At 41.7% G+C, this 19549-nt stretch overlaps 1 protein-coding gene across 5 annotated transcripts in view; it reads left to right on the top strand.

Annotated features, from left to right (window-relative positions):
• The window catches only part of RNF150 (ring finger protein 150), a 297671-nt gene that overhangs the window by 215731 nt on the left and 62391 nt on the right, over window positions 1-19549 (top strand). The window contains exon 7 of one of the 5 annotated variants that reach the window (XR_008617769.1): window positions 18719-18909. The exons of the other annotated variants lie outside the window; for them this stretch is intronic. The gene's annotated coding sequence lies outside the window, so the exon portion shown is untranslated. The remainder of the gene's footprint in view (window positions 1-18718; window positions 18910-19549) is intronic. 5 annotated transcript variants of the gene reach the window in all.

Genomic DNA, 19549 nt, shown 5'->3' with positions numbered 1-19549 from the left:
TGTGTCACAGTAGTTAAACACGTCTCAGCAGAGGTAATGGGAGTTTCTGGTCATGACTCAATTTATTCCTCCTGGAAATGAAACCGTGGTTCCAACTTAGCTCGTCAGAAAGGGAACAGCTCCCCAAATTTATATAGGTTTTTGTTTCTTTAATAGACCTAAAGGCTGTCTAATATCTGGGAAAAGGAAACGCACCCCTACAAATAAGCCAGTTCCTAGTTTGAGGTACAGTTATTCCCAGAACCTGTGCCCTACAAGAGAACGACACACTTCACAGCTAAATCACAATTGTGGGTGCCTGTGTCCACGCTGAGCGTGTCATCTTCAGCTGGCAAGGCATCAGGAACATGGCCGGATGGTAAAGCTGCTGGGAAGTGAAGGGTGGGTCTTCAGGAGACAGCAGAGAGAGGCTTTGAAATTTCCCGTCCCTGATTTATACCCCTGAAAATAAGGTCTCAGCAGTAGAGCTAAGTCAAGGCTGGCCCTGCCACCTGCTGCCTGGGTAACCGTGGGCCAGTTGTTCAACCTCTCTGGTCTCTATTTCTCACCCGTAAAATGGAGTAAAAAGAACACCTACCTCATGGGATTAGAGGTAATGAAAATGCCTTAGAAAAGCCTCTGGTTCATTAAAAGCATTCGAAGAACGTTCTTCGTTCTTTCTCATTATCTATGGGGCAGAGGAAAAGGGAACTCAGACGCTCTTAAGCATATACCATGCGCCCAGCATCTTGCAGAGTACTCCCTTACATATTTTATTTAACCTTTACAATTACTGTCACTCCTTTACATATAGGAAACTGAAGTGGAGAGCGGTCGGGGAACCTCATCAAAAGTCTTACGTGGAGTAGATGGCAGGCTGGAGTGAGAGCTCTTGTCCCTCTACAAAGCCCAGGTTCCTTCCCGCACACTGAAGCTTCTCAAGTGTGGACTGATCCCCTACCTGGGCTATAATAATTACAATGCAGACCCCAGGCCCCACCCCAGATCTGCTAAATGACAATTTCCAGGGGTGAGCTGAGAACTGTCATTCTCACCAGGCTTCCTACGCGATTCTTTCTAAAACCAGAGTTTGAAAACATGTGCCACTATCCCAGCATGCCCGCCCAAGCAGGACAGAACTTGGACGACTCACACATCTGAAGTGTTGTCGTATCCCTACAGTCCATTTAAATGTGGTCTGTATCTACCCTGACATTAAGTTCATTCAGGGGCACTGGCGTTGGAACATTCTCTTCAGCCCAACTACCTTCACCTCTTTCTGGTTGATTCAGCTTTGTGAATTTCCCAACTGAACATAATAGTGCGGTTTTGAGTGACTGGTCTTCGGTTGGATCCTTCTTCACAGATCCCACGCTGTCTATGCCTGCCTGTGATAAAGATGATCACTGGCCCCTGTCACACTGATCCCAAGGCCAAAAGAAACTCCGTAGAAAATACAAGTACATTTTTTTTTTCAGTCCTGCCTTGTTTGTGATCTTGATGGAGGTTTAATCCTAGCAGCCAACATTGCTATAGGTGGCAGGGGCCATTGTCTTTTTGTTGTTATGATAATTGCTCCTTTGCTCATGAAACATTGTGTACCTGATGTGTGACCTACAGGCTGTGATGGGGGCATTCATTTACATTATGAGCATAAGAATCGCCTACTGGTAAAAGGAATTGTTTTCTGTGGAGAAAATGCTTGAACAATTTGAGATACTGAAGCAAGTCCTTGATCCAATAGAGCAAAAGATGAATCTGAAAAGAATCACGATTGGTTTTCTCGGATATGTAATTTTACTGAGGAAAGAGGTCTTTAGTAAGTCATAAAATGACTGCTAAATGGAAAAGGATAAGGCAACAAGGTTACATTTTAGAGTTCCTTTGGATTCTTGGCAGCTAAGATCTGCAAAATTGTTCTAATTAGTTGGTAGCTGCTGAGCGGCATTAATTTCCACCAAAGATACAGTGTCGGGCTTCCCTGGTGGCGCAGCGGTTGCGCGTCCGCCTGCCGATGCAGGGGACGCGGGTTCGTGCCCCGGTCCGGGAAGATCCCACGTGCCGCGGAGCGGCTGGGCCCGTGAGCCATGGCCGCTGCGCCTGCGCGTCCGGAGCCTGTGCTCCGCAACGGGAGAGGCCACAGCAGTGAGAGGCCCGCGTACCACAAAAAAAAAAAAAAAATATTGGGGAGCTTAACACTTGGAAGGAGGTAATAATGGTAGGAACTCTATCTTTCCTTGCTTTTATTTTTCTGTCTTGATGAACAATGACAATTATGGAATGTATGGAACCGTGACTTAATCCCCATAATGTATATAGCTAATTTCTTAGCGTTTTTATCCTCCGAGACATGTTGGTGGGACTTTGCCCTTACGGCGATGCATGTCTGTACTTACGATCTGCTCATCTTCCACCTCCAGGGTTCTCTCGGTGCCTACATATGCATCCTTCCTCCTAGAGAAAACCTGTCTCTAAAAATGCAGCTGTAAAAAGGAAAAATGTGTCCACCCGATACTGGAATTACAGCCAGCGATGTTTTGAGGGGAAAATGTTCCAAGAGTCTCAGAAATCCCAACCAGCTCTCACTCGGTCCACATCCCCTGGTCCCTCTCCAGGAGATTTTGTCTTAGGGGGAGTGGAAGAAACCAAAGGCAGCCTGGGACTTAGTGGGTTAAGGAACAAGATCGGCAAAGAAAAAGTTCTCAAGGAGCCTCTCTGCTTTTTGCCAGGCTTGCAGACCCCAGGGGTGAGAGTCTGACCTCCCTGGAATTGAAGATGCTCCCTTGGTATCCATGGAGACTTAGCTCAGCATCAGATGAGTGTGTTCTATGAGACCTGGGGATTTATGAATTTTTTAACCACTCTGTACCATGTGTTTTATGGGGAAGTAGGTGGTCAGAAGGGTCAGAAACAATAACTATGTTAAAAACCTTAAATCGATTGTGGTAGTAGAACAGGTTGGTGTAAAATGATGCCTGCATACAGGACTCCAGTGTGCTCATGGCAGTGTTGTGTCTCTAGTTTAGCGCTGAGCTGTTTATTTACCTTATAATTGTAAAATCTCAATTTTATTGACAAAGCACCCCACATTACAGGAGACTTTAGAAATAGTCTCAGGCAGCTATTCTTCTGGCAAGGTAATATAAAATATTTGCAAGCAGGAAAAGCAGGAAAAAAAAATGAACATGGTAAGATCTTTCCAGCAATAGAGCACCTCCTATTTGGGATGTGGGCTATTCTTGTGGCTGCAGAGTCTTTAAAAATACAAGTTCAAAATGTTCATTGGTCGTGTGCTACTGCGAAACATTAGCAAAATGGTAAACGCAGCCTGTAGCAATAAAGGGGAGTTAGGCAGGAGCTCTGTCCCCGACAAATACGTAAACCAACCATGGAGTAAAAAAAAAAAAAAAAAAAAGGTGGGGGGGAGATATATTATAAACATCAATAATCATTCCCAAAAGCAGCAGCATGATTCTTTTTAAAAACTTCAAAATTCAGAATCTACATGGGCCACATGTTGAAATGACTTTCTATTGTGCAAAATCACAAAACATATTAAGAATAACTAGGGGGAAGAGACATTGTAAAATACTTTTAAACTATCTAGAAGACCTCACCAGAGGTTCATCTCAGTCTGTTTTATTAATTAAACGAAACCATTTGCCAATGATGTTAGCAATTTAGTGTAATATTTATTGATGCTTATTTTGAGCTAGGATAAAATTGCCCCTCCTCTGAAGAAATTTCGATTCTAACAGATGTAAAACAGATGTGTACAAAGTAGAAGTTACTTTGCCAAGTGCTCTTTTATAAAAATAGGTCTCATTTGCCAGATCTGCTAAAGGCTTTGTCTGCATAAGGGATTTGTATAGCTTTCATTAGTTTACAAAAGAGAGGAAGGAATGATCCCTGGTGTGGGGAAATACTAAGACCTTAACCCCCGTGTTAAATTCCAGAAACTCCCGACAAGCTTGTTCAGGGCATTTGGCCTTTGAACACATATTTAAGAACATTAGGATGAAATACCCTTGTCTTAGCTTTTTCATCCTTCATACTAGAACACTGCTGGGTTTTCAGTCATTTTCCTGATTCTGTGTTTATCGTAAATACGTTTACCCAGTCACAATCGTCCAACTATAAATGGTACCTTTTCAGCTCTCATTTTCAAGGTTAACAAGCTGCTGGCAAAACAGCCGGCTTGGCCACACCCCTACCTATGCCAGCCACGGGGACAGAAATCTACACTGGGAGCCTTTCTTCTCAGGGAGATGCTGAGTATAATTAGAAACCATTAAAGAGAAATAGGAAACCAGAAAATACCGACTAAGGTGGAAGAGTTGGGGAGAGCAGGAATAAGATTCCTGGCCCATATAAACAAATGAATCACTTGGTTTACTTGCTGTGAGGTCTAGATCTTGTATTCCTCAGCCTATTCTATGGGCTCGCCTGATGCCTTAGTGGAATGTATTCCACGCAGCATTGAAATCAAAGAGGAGGAATCTCCCTCCCCGATGTTTTCAGCCTTTAAAAAACCAACATGAGGGAATTCCCTGGTTAGGACGCTGCGCTTTGCACTGCCGAGGGTGTGGGTTTGATCCCTGGTCGGGGAACTAAGATCCCGCAAGCTGTGCAGCCAAAATAAATAAATACAAATAAAATTAAAATGAAATTATTTTTAAGAGAACATGATTTCTTAGATCTTCCCATTCGTTTATTCGATACATTTAAGTGATAACCATTATATTTCTTTTATTTGCATAGCGTGGAGGATGGAGATTTGGTAGTATCTATGCAAAACAAGTCCCTGCCCTCTTAGAGCTAACAATCTGCTCTAGGTAAGAGAAAATCATCCGTGGGTGGATATTTATTTAAATAATGATGTGAGGCAGTGCTGTTCATCAGGTATCAGGAATATTCTGGACTACAGGTGCTCTTCAGAGAAAGGGGGGATTCTGGTGGGCAACAGTACCCACCAACCTGTGGCCGCACCCCTCCGCAACGGGAAGAAACCCTCAGGGGCCAGGAGGAGGGTCACCCAGAGCCCCTACCCCACTTACTAGAGACCAAGTTAGGACGCAAACTGCCGTCGCGGGGAGGGCCGAACTTGGCCACAGCCTTCTTTTTATTTGGGTTTTTAGCAGCCAAACCCTGTTGTGTGTACAATTCAGTATGGGTGTACATTTCAGATGCAGTGAAGGTGTACGTTTAAACTCTTTGGTTTTTTGAGCAAATAAGTGAAAAGTGCCCAGCACAGAATCTAGTGAAGGTCAGGTACTTCCCCCTCACTCGTCGGATCACCTTAAGAAGATGCATTTGGTGAAGTTAATTATTTAGCTACCAGATTTCTGTTTTGTTTTGTTTTGGCTTTCCAGAAAATAGAGGTCAGAGGAGCAAAGGAAATGAAGATCAGATTAATGGAGTAAATGCGAGGGTTTAACAAACGATTTCAGTAAAGATTCGTTGCACTATTGATTGGTCATCTGCCTTTGAATATGGCTACACTGAATGCTAGGGGAGGGGTTGGGGGGTAGAAGGGTTTGGGAAGAACTGCTTCAGCCGTCCTGGTCCAGTTCCTGTCGTCAGCTTCATCATCACCCACATCATCCACCGCTGCTCAGCCTCCCCGATTGCTCCCGCTGCAGAACCCTAGGGCTTCGTGGAGCCATAAAAACCACCAGAGCAGGAATGGGAGAGCTGTGTTCAAGTCCCAGGTCGGCCACTTCCTGCTCCTCAGGAGACCCTGAGAGAGCGACTTAGCCTTTCTGAGATTCAGGCAGCCTGCAGTAAGACACACTCAAAGGTGGGACAGACATTATAAACTAAAAGGAAACGTGATGGACGATGATGGTGGTGGTGGTGATAAAATAATAAGAGCTGTGAAAAAGTGTGTTAAAGTATTTCCGACCCAAACCTACCATTTTCTACCAGCACTGGTACCCACCCACACCTCCCACCTTCGTTGCCCCCCTGCCATATCAATGCCCGGCCAGCTTAACGTCCCCCCCTTATTCCCGCCGCTCTTTTACGTCCCTTGTTGAACAGCTTACCCCATTTGTGTCTCCTTTATTCTCACCCTAAACTCGTGCCAAGGGATTCCCTTTGCATGGCCAAATGTTGATTAAAATTCTGAGCTCTGTTCTAAACACAAAGAGCTAGAAATTGCATCCTGTGAGCCAGAGGAATGGGTTAGATTATGATTAGATAGCATGCATGACTGGCCCACGGCTTTTGCTATTATAAGCTGCAGATAGAATCCATTAGGTTTTCCAGGAAGGCATATAAACACATCCATCTAGGTGAATTACAGTAAGTTATTGTTGCCATACCTACTCATGCTCTGGGTCAAAACATCAGGCCTGGGCTTCCCTGGTGGCGCAGTGGTTGAGAGTCCGCCTGCCGATGCAGGGGACACGGGTTCATGCCCCGGTCCGGGAAGATCCCACATGCCGCGGAGCGGCTGGGCCCGTGAGCCATGGCCGCTGGGCCTGCGCGTCCGGAGCCTGTGCTCCGCAACGGGAGAGGCCACAGCAATGAGAGGCCCGCCTAAAAGCTAAAAAAAAAAAAAAAAAAAAAAAATCAGGCCTCTTTTCTTTAGCTAAGAGTATGTCTGGCAGTTCTCGAGGGCTTATTAGTGCCACCACTTTGAACCCACCCCCTCCTGCCCCAAAACACCAGGTGGTGACCTGTTCTCAAACCAGCCAGAAGTGAATTATGCAGTATTTATTGGAGGAGTTGGAAGCAGTCTGGGGTTCTTCTAAACAAATGACTTGCAGTCGACGTTTTTTAAACAGGCTTCTCCATGTGTTTTATGGGGAAGTAGGTGGTCAGAATGGTCAGAAACAATAACTGTGTTAAAAACCTTAAATCGATTGTGGTAGTAGAACAGGTTGATGTAAAATGATGCCTGCATACAGGACTCCAGTGTGCTCATGGCAGTGTTGTGTCTCTAGTTCAGTGCTGAGCTATTTATTTACCTTATAATTTGCTTAAGCTCTTCTTGAGGACTTGTATTTCAGCAGTTTCACTGTTTAACATGCTTCTTTCTTTTTAAAAACGTTATGTGTAAGAAACTGTGTTCCTGTTTCTGTCCTCCCCTCCCCAGCCCCTTCCGGAGTCATGTAAAGGATCCCCTACTTTGCTGTGTTCTGCAGCTTGAACTTTAAACTAGACCTTGGGTTTCCATCAGAGCCTGTTCTCTAGTTTCTTCTTGCTCTTATGTTGGACTATCTTGTAACAGGGCGACACTTGTACCGGCAGGAGGGATAAGGCTGTCACATGGCAAATGAGCTCTTTATGAAATGCTGATGCATCAACCTACATCGAATCACACTGAAGAAATAGAACATTACAGAAACAGTGAGGTAGTGGCCAGGGAAAGAAAGGACACCCTTTGTCCATCAGGACCTTGATAGACAAAGAAGGAAGTCAAGAGGCTTAATGGGATAGAAATAAAGCAGTTCTCAGTAAGTGTACTAAATACAATAATAGCTGCCTGTTATCTGGCACACCATGTGCCAAACGCACTGTGAAGTGAAGCACTATGTGGTTGTGTGTACATACACACACACCAGGTCTCGTTACAGCTACAAAAGTATTATTATCACTATTTTACTGATAAGGAAACTGAGGTTGTTTATTTTCACCAGTTTATTTAAGCGAGTACTTTTTATGCACAAACATAATATAATCCAGGTACGTTAAGGTCATGACACTTCAGCCTGGCATTCAAATCACTCTTCAATTTTAGTACAGCCTACCTCTCCAACCCCATGCCTGATAGTGAGACCAGTCAGGAAAGTGGAAATCTCTCTAAATATTTCAAAATAGGGGAATGTAATGCAAGAAATTGATTACAAAAATATCAGGAGAAAATAAACACCAGCCTTTATCTTGCACCATACATTAAATTAACTCGAGGAACTTCCCTGGTGGCACAGTGGTTAAGAATCCGCCTGCCAGTGCGGGGGACACGGGTTCAACCCCTGGTCTGGGAAGATCCCACATGCTGCGGAGCAACTAAGCCCATGTGCCACAATTACTGAGCCTGCACTCCAGAGCCCATGAGCCACAACCACTGAGCCCAAATGGCACAACTACTGAATCCCGCGTGCCTAGAGCCTGTGCTCTGCAACAAGAGAAGCCACCGCGGTGAGAAGCCCGCGCACCACAAGAAAGTGTAACCCCCACTCGCCGCAACTAGAGAAAGCCCACGCCCAGCAACAAAGACTCAACGCAGCCAAAAATAAATAAAAAATAAATAAATTTTAAAAATAATAAGAATAATAAAAAATAAAAACAAAATTAACTCAAAACGGGTCATAGATCTCAGCATGTGATACACCACTTTAGTAGAACAAAGGATGAAAATAACAATATCATCTCAATTGATGCAGAAAAAGCATTTGACAGAACACACAAAAACCAGTTGATTTTCCAAAGACTAACAATGAACAACCTAAAAAGGAGATTAAGAAAACAATCTCATTTACAATAACATCAAAAAGAATAAAGTATTTAGGAGTAAACTTAACTGAGGAGATGGAAGACTTGTACACTAAAAACAATAAAACATTGCTGAAAGAAATTTAAAAGACACAAATAAATAGAAAGCCATCCCCTCTCTGTGGAATGGAAGACTTAATATTGTTAAATGTTCCTACTACCCAGAGCAATCTATAGATTCAATGCAATCCCTATCAAAATCCCAATGGCATTTTTTGCAGAGGTTAAAAAAAAGGAAAAAAATCCTAAAATTCATATGGAATCTCAGAAGACCCTGAATAGCCAAAACAATCCTGAGAAAGAAGAACAAAGTTAGAGATCTCACACTTCCTGATTTCAAAATATATTACAAAGCTACCATAATCAAAACAGGGTAGAAATGGCACAAAGACACATAGACCAATGAAACAGAATAGCGAGCCCAGAAATAAACCCTCACATATATGGTCAAATACAAAAGGGTTCCAAGACCACACAATGGAGAAGGATAGTCTTCTCGACAAATAGTGTTGGGAAAACTGGAAATCCATGTGCAAAAGAAAGAAATTGGACCCTTATCTTGCAGGAATCATGCAGGATGGTGGTGTCCTGGGCATCTGTGGCACAACAGTGTGCATGTGGTCAACAATATTGTACTGTATACTTGGAAGTTGTTTTGAGAGTGAATTTAATGTGCTGTGGTTTTTTGCCACCAAAAAAAAAAAAAAATTGACTGTTTCTTATATAGTTACATATACCCACCATATGGACCCAGCAGTGCACTTCTAGGTATTTACCCAAGAGAAACGAAAATGTATGCCCTCAAAAGGACTTGCACACAAATGTTCATAGCAGCTTTATTTACATTAGCCAATCACTGGAAATAACTCAAATGTTCATCAGTTTATGAATGGATAAGCAAAATGTGATATATACACACAGTGGATCACTGTTCAGCAATAAAAAGGAGTGAATTATTGATATAGGCAACATCATGGATAGATTTCACAATGAGTATACTGAGTGAAGGAAACCAGACACAAAAGAGTACATACTGTAAAACTGCCTGTGTATAAAATTATAGAAAATTCATCTTAATCTAGAGCCATAATTCTCCACTGGGGGTGATTTTGCCCCTCCAGGGGGCATTTGGCAACGTCTGGAGACTTTCTGATTGTCATAGTTGGGGAGGGGGTAGCACTATTGGCATTCAATGGATAGAGACCAAGAATACTACGAATCATCCTGCAATTCCCAGGACATCCCCCCTACGAGGAAGAATTCTCCAACCTCAAATATCAATTATACCAATGTTGAAAAACACTGATAAAGAGTTATAAAAAGAAAAGCAGATCAGGTGTTAGCTGGGTCCAGGGACAGGGGGAGGGAATGACTATAAAAGGACCTGAGAAAGCTTTGGGGGGAAATAGAAATGTTTAACATTTCAAATAAACACCATCAGGATAGTAAAGGTGGTTGCAAGAGTACATCCACGCATTACATCCCTCAAAGCTCATCAAAACTATGATTCAATAAAGTTGACTTAAAAAACCAGTTTGGAAGACTGGAGGAGCAAGAGGGTGTTACCCAGAGCTCCTGAGCACGCTTCCACTTTTCTGATGTTGCCAGAGCTGTCTTGCTTCTCCTGGGGAGACCGCCAGCACTGAGTAGGTGATCAGGATCCTCGTCCCCTGATTCTACTGAAAAGCACTGTCAACACTTCTGGACCCCACAGGGACCTGCCTGAACCAGAGCATAAGAGCTTCCCTCTTCCTCCCACCTTCCAATCTCCTTGGCAGGACCTAGGAGAAAGCCAGCTGGCAAAGGAGTCTGGGAAATGCAGTTCCCAGCCTTCTAGCTCCCTATGAAACGAGAGCACAGAGGGCAGAAAGGGGGCACAGTACCTATGGACGAGATCTGGCACTTTGCTGTGGTTCTCCATATCCTAAGCTACAGCCAAATCAAACCACCCACCTGCCTTGTAATGTGCTCTGGTGATAACTAGTCAAGTTGGTTCTCCTGAAAGAAATGCCATCTCCCCTCATCTCCGTACTTCCAGTGCTAATCAGATCTCACCGCTGCTTTACATGTAACCTACTTCATGAACCCTCTGGGTTACCCAGTTGGAGGTGAAATTTACCTCACCTTCCTGTTTCATTTGCATTTTATTTATACCTCTCTTTTAGCATATATCATCCTGTATTAAACTTATGTAGACACAAGTCTGATTTCTTTTACTAGATCAAATTCAATTTAAAAGCAGACTGTGTTTAGTTCATCTTTTTTTTCCTCCAAAGGTCATCAATGGTGCTGTGTACCTAATAAATGTTCAATAAATTCCTATTGAATAAATAAGTGGTAAATAAGTTGATGAATGAATAAATGAAGTCTATAGATAATTTTATACAATTGCAGAAATGGATATCTGCATGGTATCTGCCTATCTCTCTAAATCCATCTGGTAGCATTCCCTTTTTTATTCTTTTTTCATTCCAATCATATTCACATTTATCAAGAGCCTTCCATATACCAGATACTATGCTTAATGCTTAAGGTTTTATGTGGGTAGTACTATTTAGGAATTGTAAAATAGCTGTTAACAACATAAATGTTCACTAGATTTTGCCTTCTTTCCTGCAAAAACTAATGTAAAACTAATGCAAAAAATCACATTATCCCTTCTTTTTGCTCTTAGTAAGGAATTACTCAATGAATGAATTGTTAATGAAATCATAAGGAGTTTGAGCAATTGGAGAAAATCTTTCTCCTGCTGGGTGAAGTGTCACAGGGAAAGAAAACCAATGATGAAGAGGTAAAAGCAGAGAGTGAAATCCTAACTTATGATCTTATTTAATATCCAAATTTCCAGGGAGTTCTCCTTTGCCAAGTCAGAATAAGAACAATGCTTTAAACGTCCCCAGGTGAAAAAGAATTTTCCTGATTTGAGCTCACCACGTCTATAATTATGGAGCAAGCATTTAAAAAGGCAAAAGTGCCAGTTATATCTGAACAATTCTAGGAGTCACTTGGCCAGGTGGATGAATTTATATTGTAAGCCTGGAATGCTTGGTTCTCTAACGTGACCAAGCATTGTCTTTGGGAACAACCTAGCAGCCAAATAGAAATCTAGCAGCTGTGCCATTGCAGAATAGCATAGCTGTCAACAGCGCTGGCTGTTGCGTTAGGGTTCCATTTCTGCCTCTTTCTATGTTATTGACTGTGGACAAGTTGACTTCACCTGCAAAATGGGAAGTAGTCATTGGGGTAATCATCCACCTACTCCACAGCCTCCTTGTAAGGATGACATACATAACATGTAATTGCTTAGGACAATGCCTGGAACATAGGAAGCAGTCCTACACTCCAGCTATTATTATTAACATTATTGCACAGCCTCTGAAGAAAGTGACACAAAGGCCTACCATTCTCACAGTAGAAGCCACTCCTAAGAGGGAAAATTTAAACGAAACTGGAAGTTTATCTCCCCAGAAATTCTTGTTACGCAAAAGAGAGAAAAGCAAGGAACACATGTGAAAGGAATACATTTCCTTATTGGAAACACTCTGCGTTTGAAATCAAACTAACTTTCCCGCTTAGATTACGACAGGGAGTATATAAGCAGTGCTCCAACCCTAAGAAACCTTAATTCTGAAAAGAAATGAAAAGACAGCAATATTGTAAGGCAGCCAGTCTGGTTGTATGTCTCCCCTGTGGTGCTTTTGTATAATATAGGGTGATCGGAAATGTCCTATTTTCAAAAAGATAAGCATCAGTAGCAACAGACAGAAGGATGCTGTTTTTCCTTAAAAACTTATTTTTCAAGTACATGGGGAAAAATAAGCTTTTATGTGACGCAGAACAGTTCCGAGCATGTGAACATCAAGCCTACTGGAGAATCAGGACACCTGGGGGATTATATTCATCACCCCCTTATTTTCTCTCGACACAGAGAACACTTATTCTGAGGGCAATGTTTGTTAATTCCTAACAGAACAGGACTTATTCCAGCCTGCTACGGCTCTATGCCTCCTTTCATAAGTCAGGCAGTAGAGTAAATATCAAACCTCATTCTGGGATGGATAATTTTCTGCGTTAGCTGTGAATAACCATCATATAGAAACAATTAAGTAGGAAAGCAGTGACTTCAGATGAAAAGTGTCCTGTCAAGTTAATAAAACACATGGTCAGTGAAATGTAAACCAAAAGATGCATTTTTTTCTAGAAAGCCAAGCCACTCTTGTTGCAGGCAGCAATGTGTTCTTCAACTTACCCAGGATGGAAAACCTCTTAAGTGAATGCTTCTCAGCCTTTTGTGGTTTCTGTAAGAAGCTGGTAAAAGCAAACCCTCTCACCAGAAAAATGCATAATTGCACATAACCACAGAAGTGTGTATGTAATTTTGAGTACCTGGACTCCCCCAAAAGTCCACTAATCCTCAGGCTAAGAATCTCAACTCTGAAGTATAGATATGTGAACGCTGGTGTCAGACAGGCCTTGGTATAAATTCTGGATCCAACTCTTACTGCCATGTACCTTTCTGAGCCTTAGTTTTATCACCTGAAAATAGAAATAATAATTCTTCCTATGTCATAGGGTAATCGTGAATATTCAATCTATTTAAAGTACTTAGCATAGTCCCTGGCATATACTAACAGTAAGCACTAATATTGTTATTAGTTAATAAAATGTAAAACCTTGACACCCTGTGTGTCCACAGAGGGACTTCAATTCAATTTCACTGCTCCAAACATTTACCAAGTGCCTCCTACTTCTGAAAGAGTGCGGTGAGATTCTGAAATGGGAATGTTGACAATGGGTGGCCCTGAGCCAGCAAAGTAAGATAGGCCCGATGTGCCCAAGACAGGACAGGCCAGATCTCAGGTTGGAAGGAACTTTAAGTCATCCAGCCCCACCGTTATAGACAGTTATATCAAACCCCCAGCAGAACTACAACTGCAATGTCCATTTCACAAAGGGAAACCTGTGACTCTTTAGGTAACACTTTATGTATTAAAGAGGAAAGGAATAAACCAAAGATATTAATCACTTATGGACTAAATGGAATTAATAAAAACAAATCCCACCACTAAGAATTTTTTGGTTAACCAGTTAGCCTACTGATGGATTTTACTTAGAATTAAATGTGGAAATATGTGAAAGCAGTAGTTATGGATCAACAAAATCGGTCACAAAGCTCCATTTAAAACAGTGTTTTCGGGGACTTCCCTGGTGGTGCAGTGGTGGAGAGTCCGCCTGCCGATGCAGGGGACACGGGTTCGTGCCCTGGTCCGGGAAGATCCCACATACCGCGGAGCGGCTGGGCCCGTGAGCCATGGCCGCTGAGCCTGCGCGTCCGGAGCCTGTGCTCCGCAATGGGAGAGGCTACAGCAGTGAGAGGCCCGCGTACCACAAAAAAAAAAAAAAAAAAACAGTGTTTTCGGGGCTTCCCTGGTGGCGCAGTGGTTGAGAGTCCGCCTGCCGATGCAGGGGACACGGGTTCGTGCCCCGGTCCGGGAAGATCCCACATGCCATGGAGCCTGCGCGTCTGGAGCCTGTGCTCCGCAATGGGAGAGGCCACAACAGTGAGAGGCCCGCGTAACGCAAAAAAAAAAAAAAAAAAAAAAAAAAAAAACAGTGTTTTCTGCTCACCATCTAATCAGGTGCTCTTTAGCACTGTGATAAAGAGATTCAAGATGGAGCATTAGATGACTTGGGATCAGTCTTTAAATCCACCAAAATACCTTCTCTATGCTGAAGTGAATAAAACATAAAAGAAGCAGACTCATAGAGAACAAACTAGTGCTTACCAGTGGGGATGGGGTAAGGGGCAATTTAGGGGTGGGGGATTGAGGCACAAACTGTTGGGTATAAGATAGGCTCAAGGATGTATTGCACAACACAGGGAATATAGCCATTATTTTGTAATAACTGTAAATGGAAAGTAACCTTTAAAGTTGTATAAAAATAAAAAAGCAGTAAAAAATAAACTATTACTTCAATTTGTTCTCTTACCTCCATTCCTGTTACAACAAGCCACCACCATGTTTCATCTGTTTTGCTGCAGTGTTTTCTTCTGGATTATCTCCACCCTTGACCTACCAATCTATTCTTCACTTAACAGCAAGAGTGCTCTTTTAAAATATTAAGCAGATCATATTACTCCCTGTTTAAATTCTCTCAATGTCCTTACAATGCATGAAACCAAGAGAAGAAAGTGTGTCAAGTAGGTATTATACTACTGTGTCAAAGGGACTAAGGCTTTTTTTTTTGTCTGTGAAATAGGAATAATAATACCCACATCAAAGGGTTATTGTGAGAATTCAGTAAAGGCCAATGTTATTTTTGCATTCATTTTATATTAGCTTTTGCAGGGAAGATAAAATTCGGTGAACATTTATATTGTTAATTGTTACTTTACACTCCTCAATTAGTACCACCTACAGAGAACCTTCTGAATGTTTTAGTGTCAACATTTTTATTTGTATTATTTTGGCCTCGAAGTAAAACATCTGCCTTGATTAAAGGATAAAACCCTGCTTTTAAAAATTATGGAGCAAACCAAGTTCAATTAAAAACACAGGACAGACTAAAGAATAATTTCAGATGTCGTCAGATCATTTTTTTAAGTTTTGGCATGGAAAATGATTAGATATTGTGGTTGATGCAATGTTACATCATTAAAATTGCACCATTTTTGGCAAATCTCTATTTTTATTGGTTTGAATTCATCTTTGCCTAGAGCAGTGCAGGACAATTTCCAAAATAGCATCATGAGTTCAACAGCCCATAGTTATAGCAGTCCCCACAGCCCTTTTCTCTTTCAATTCACACATTCTGATTTAGAAAACACCACGCTGAGAATGAATCCTTGAAATCTGCTGAGGCTGGGTGGCTGAGAAGATAGGAGTGTAGGTGAAAAGCTACAGGTACAGTAAGCTATCTCTACACAAGTCAACTCTTATCTGTGCTTCCTTTTGTACTAGCTCCATATGAAAGCTATAAGATCACTCCATGGTGAGCTCTTCGGTTGACTTATTGTTTACTTGTGAGCTGTCATTTTTGGCTTCTTGTGAACTAAATTGGTTCTTGGACTATTGCCCCAAAGAACAAGAAGAACAAGAAGAAGGAGAAGGAGAAAGAGGGGCAGGTGAAGGGGGAAGGGAAGGGAGAGAATATATCTCTACAATACAGCCCTCATTTTTTAAATTTTTTATATAATTTGTAAAGGTTACACTCCATTTACAGGTATTACAAAATATTGGCCATATTCCCTTGTGTTGTACAATACATCCTTGTAGCCTGTCTTACACCCAGCAGTTTGTGCCTCCCCCTCCCCCCCCATCATGACCCTCCCCCTCCCCGCACTGGTAACCACTAGTTTGTTCTCTCTATCTGTGAGTCTGCTTCCTTTTTTGTTGTATTCACTAGTTTGTTGTATTTTTTAGATTCCACATATAAGTGATATCATACAGTATTTGTCTTTCTCTGTCTGACTTATTTCACTTAGCCTAACACCCTCCCAGTCCATCCATGTTGCTGCAAGTGGCAAAATTTCATTCTTTTTTATAGCTGAGTAGTATTCCATTGTACATATATATGTATATATATCACATCTTCTTTATCCATTCAGCTGTCGATGGACACTTAGGTTGCTTCCATATCTTTGGCCCTCATTTTTTATCTCCAGGAATAAGAATATTTCAGCTTTCTTTACACCTCAGAGTAGTGATTTCTCCCATTTAGTACATACTTGTACTAAATATACACTAGCAAACCTTCTTTTTGATTAAGAAAAAAAATTTTAATAGAAAGCAACATGTTGAAGGGTTATGACAAAAGAAAAACAACTCTTTCTGTAATTCTATTAAATAATTATTTATTGAGCACCTGCCATGTATGAGGCACTGTGCTAGACTGGCATCAGCATATACATGACAAACTGTAACAACTGGAAAGGACTCTAAGATACCTAGTCCAAACTCTCATTTTATAGACATTTAAACTCTAGTCCTAAAGGAGAAAGTGACTTATACAAAGTAATGTGTAGTTACTTATAGCCGAGACTAGAATATAGTCTCCTAAAGTAAGATAGGATCCCAGTTCTCATAAATATAATTTTCAGTATATAATTTTCTCATTGTATAAGTGATGCTTACAGAGAGCACTGAGTAAAAAGAGTGGATTGAACACATGAAATTACTTCCAGCCACTCCTGAAACCCCACAAAAACTATAGCAAAGGGATTTTTGTAAGGCATAGACCAACATGGACAGGGAAAATGTAAAAAGAGACAAAGGCAACATTTGGGCAACTGGGAAAAAAATAAGGGGTCATTGACCTAGTGGACCTAAAAATCAGAGCAAGGTCCAGTCTCTGGTTGTGCAGGTTGTGTCCTGCTGAAATTCAGTGCCCACTTCTCACTCAGCCTCCAGAGTGAAAGCTTCCTCCAGGTGGTGCTGAGTGCAGCCTACACAACAGCAAGCCACAGCCCTGCGGAGAAAACAAGGGTGAAGCAGGAAGGGGAGGACCATCCTAGTTTGCATCAAAGAATTCCCCAAAGGTCAGGGATGGAAGGTACCAGATGGCTCTGGAGAGGAGGATAAATGGGAAGGAAGTACACACACACAAAATAAAAATGGGCTATATGTACAGATATAGATATGGATGTGGATACAGATATAGATATAGATATTTAGCCAGCCTAGAATGTATATGGTATGAGGCAGGAATCCAGTTTCACCTTTTTCTAAATGACTAGTTTTATTGAATTTTTGTTGAATGTCACCATTTTCAAAGACTAAATACTGTACTTCTATCTTCCAAGATCTGCTTCCAAAGTTTTATTCTACCCATTGATCTGTCTACATTTCTATGAACCTCGTGCACTTTTGGGTCTGGGAAACATTTTAGATCTCAGTCTTTAGGTATATCCCTGTGAAATACCTCATTTCTCTAAAACTGATTCTAAGACCATAACTCTTTGTTAGTTCTCTGTTTGTCTCCTTTTAAACATCTGAAGATTCACTACCCTTCATGAAACTCATATATTTTTCTTAACTGCACTTCAACATGAAATAAATTATATCAATGATTATGAGAGCAAAAATGTATTATAACCATCCACATTCTTTAGCACTTAGATGTTTTGTTGGTCTTTTAATTGCATATTTCTTCTGCAGGGTAATGGAACATACAAGATCTTCTGGTTTTAAAGCTGCCTTATAGGCAGCTGAGCTCCCCAGCCTCCCCTGTTCATACTCCCTAGCTTGCCTCTGCATCCCAGTCATATTTAAATGCAGTCTGATGTCCATCTGCACAAGGCTCCCTATCACCGACAGCCATCTGTGCATGCTATTGCTAGTGCTTAAAAGATTCATCCTTCTCATTCATCTGGCTAAAATACAAGTTATCCTATAGGACTCAGTTTAGATATCGCAGCCTGTGGGAAGCCGTCTTTGATTCACTAAATAGTTATGTAGCCCCGTTACCTGCTCCTATAAAACCGGTACATCTTCCAGCAAAGTGCTTATCCTGTTGGGTGGTAATTGACAAGTAAATGGTCTGCCTGTCTACTGGACAGTAAGCTCCTTGAGATCTGGAACTGCCTTGCTCTCACCTACCTCCCTACAGTTAGCATAAGCCTTAGCACACAGTAGGGACTCAGTAATTATGTCTTGAGTGAATGTATGATATCTGTTCATTGAAGAATGGTTAGGAGTAAAACTAAATTTTTTTTAAAGAAAAGAAAATAATTATAAACCCTAAAACTTGAGACAACTCTTATTAACATTTTTGGTCTTCTTGCTTCTACTTAACTTTCTCTGTCAATTTCACTGCACTACAAACTCTCTGGAAATATCACTTTAGTGATTATAACCAGAAGATTGTCTTTCAGAAGAAATATAGTTTACTGAGATATTTTTTATTGTTGGACTTCTTGCAATGTTTTGCTGCTATAATTAATGCTTAAATGAATAGTTTTGCATCTCTGATAATTTCTCTATAATGCATTCTGGAAATGAAATTACTGAGTGAAAATTTCACAGTTCTGCATGCAGTTGATCAAAATACCTACCTCAATGTACCCTTAACTGTAATACACTCTTTTTTAAAGAGTGAAGATTTCATTAAAAAAAGGAATAGCTTCCTTTTACCTGATATTTATTGGCCATTTATATTACATTTTTTGTGAACTGTATAACAGTAACCTTTACCCATTTTTCTGTTGGACTCTTAGTTTTTCTTATCTATTTAAAAGCTCTCTGTTAAGAATACAGTCCTCAAAGATTGGTTCAAGATGGCGGAGTAGGAGGACGTGCTCTCACACTCCCTCTTGCAAGAGCACCAGAATCACAACAAACTGCTGAACAGTCATCGACAGGAAGATACTGGAACGCACCCAAAAAGATACCCCACATCCAAAGACAAAGGAGAAGACACAATGAGACGGTAGGAGGGGCGCAATCACAAAAAAATCAAATCCCATAACTGCTGGGTGGGTGACTCACAAACTGGAGAACACTTATACCACAGAAGTCCACCGACTGGAGTGAAGGCTCTGAGCCCCACCTCAGGCTTCCCAACCTGGGTGTCCGGCAACAGGAGGTGGAATTCCTAGAGAATCAGACTTTGAAGGCTAGCGGGATTTGATTGCAGGACTTTGACAGGACTGGGGGAAACAGAGACTGCACTCTTGGAGGGCACACACAAAGTAGTGTGTGCATCGGGACCCAGGGGAAGGAGCAGTGACCCCATAGGAGACTGAACCAGACCTACCTGCTAGTGTTGGAGGGTCTCTTGCAGAGGCAGGAGGTGGCTGTGTCTCACCATGAGGACAAGGAAACTGGCAGCAGAAGTTCTGGGAAGTACTCCTTGGCATGAGCCCTCCCAGAGTCTGTCATTAGCCTCACCAAAGAGCCTGGGTCGCTTCAGGCCAAACAACCAACAGGGAGAGAACCCAGCCCCACCCATCAGCAGACAAGCAGATTAAAGTTTTACTGAGCTCTGCCTACCAGAGCAACAGTCAGCTCTACCCACCACCAGTCCCTCCCATCAAGAAACTTGCACAAGCCTCTTAGATAGCCTCATC

Source organism: Physeter macrocephalus, chromosome 7 (genome assembly GCF_002837175.3).
Source record: "Physeter macrocephalus isolate SW-GA chromosome 7, ASM283717v5, whole genome shotgun sequence".
Lineage (NCBI taxonomy): Eukaryota > Metazoa > Chordata > Mammalia > Artiodactyla > Physeteridae > Physeter > Physeter macrocephalus.
The sequence above is the reverse complement of the archived record's forward strand: the minus strand, read 5'-3'. Positions and strand labels throughout refer to the sequence as shown.